Consider the following 1823-nt stretch of genomic DNA (forward strand, 5'->3'; position numbering starts at 1 on the left):
GTTTTAACAATATATAAAGAAGGGAAGAATTACAAAAAAATAAAAAAAATCGGGAAAAATACATTTCAAGGCCTGCGTAAAAAGCTGCTTTAAAAGAAGAATAACAATCAGCTGATTATGTCATGAGAGCGCGTTTTCGATTAATAATATGTTCAAGTGCTCAAATGAAGAAGAAGAAAAAAAAAGGGAAAAGAAGAAGAAGAGACTTGTCTCTAGTCAATATTAATATCACTTAAAGCCTTTTTTAACTGTTATTAAATATGATTATTATAACATTGTCTGTACTTTCTACAAAGAGGGACATTATATTTACTCCCCCCTCCCCTTCCCCTTATTCTCATGACTTAAAGAGCAAATGACGTACATAGTTAGTATATCCCTGAGATATAATTGATTATTATAAGAGTTTGAAAATTACACTTTTACGACCCCTAACGGTCATTTGAATGTACTATATATACGCGCGCGCAATAATCTTATTTACTAAGGTCATAGTTTCTTTTGGTTTGTTGTAAATAGGCCCTCCTCCTCTGCTTTTTTGCTTTTAATTTTGTGTGTGTCTATCATTAGATTGCTTTTAATGGATATGGGCCTTCCCATTTATTATAAAGAAAAGAATAGTCGTTTTATACATATAACAACTAATTCATTAATTATGAACTAAAATGATTTCCAATGTTAAAATTGATTTTTTATTTTTCCCAATGAAATTTTGGGTTATTTATGTTCAACAAAATTATATTTTTTACTTATAAATCACACTGTTATGTTAGTAAAAAATTAATTGTAGGCCATTTAATAAAACATTACGATTTCAGGGACTATAATGATAGCCTTTGCAAATAATGGCGTTTCAATTTCCAGGATTTAAATCTACCAAAAGGCTCACTTATGGCGTTTAACTTCATTTTAAGGTTCATTTGATTGAATAAATGTATTTTTCAGAATAATTGTTTTTAAACAGTTGGGTATGGATAACCAAATTATTATCACTTTACATTTGGCTTTTTAAAATAAATTAATGACCCAAATTTATAACAAAAAGTAAATATTTAATTAATATTATCCCCCCCTCTTCCTCTAAAACCAGATACTGATCGGGGCACGTGTCTCCTTTTTTGTAAATCAAAAAATGTAGATATGACATTTTGCTTTGTCCCTTGATGTATGTTAATATTAACCTTGGGAGCCTTTACAAACAATGTGTTTCAATTTTCATACATTTAAACCTTTTAAAAGGATCATTTAATTTATCGAAATAATTTGTTTTCAGAGGGTTTATTGAAATACTTATAAAATAGAGAATTGAGCAGTTGGGATTGTCCTGAGGTCAAAACTCATTCTGATCTATGTTAACAAATTAACATTCTGAATATTAGGTATATTGAGACAGGGAAACGTTGCAACACATTTTATCTTTAATACAATTACTCAGAGCTAGTTTGACTTTCACTCGTAAAATGTTAGCACAAAATACCTAGATATGCCTTATAACACAACGTTTTGCAACCATCTCCGGGTTTCCTTACAAACTACTTTATAATCAAATGGAAAAAAAAATATAATAAATTATTATTAAACTAATGATTTTATACAACAAGGAAAATGTGTCATAAAGGAAAAAAACGAATCCTGGGTTTAATTATTTTCCCCCTTAAACAACATCTTTTAAAAAAATATCTATAGAGCAATCAACTTTAAAAAAAAAGGAATGTTCCATTTATGCTCTATTAATATATTTTGCATGCAGCTTGGCCCATTGGTACAATACATACCTACAACATATAAGGAGTTCTTTGGATTTACTCTGTACGTATATTATT

This window comes from Lepeophtheirus salmonis, chromosome 6 (assembly GCF_016086655.4).
Source record: "Lepeophtheirus salmonis chromosome 6, UVic_Lsal_1.4, whole genome shotgun sequence".
NCBI lineage: Eukaryota > Metazoa > Arthropoda > Copepoda > Siphonostomatoida > Caligidae > Lepeophtheirus > Lepeophtheirus salmonis.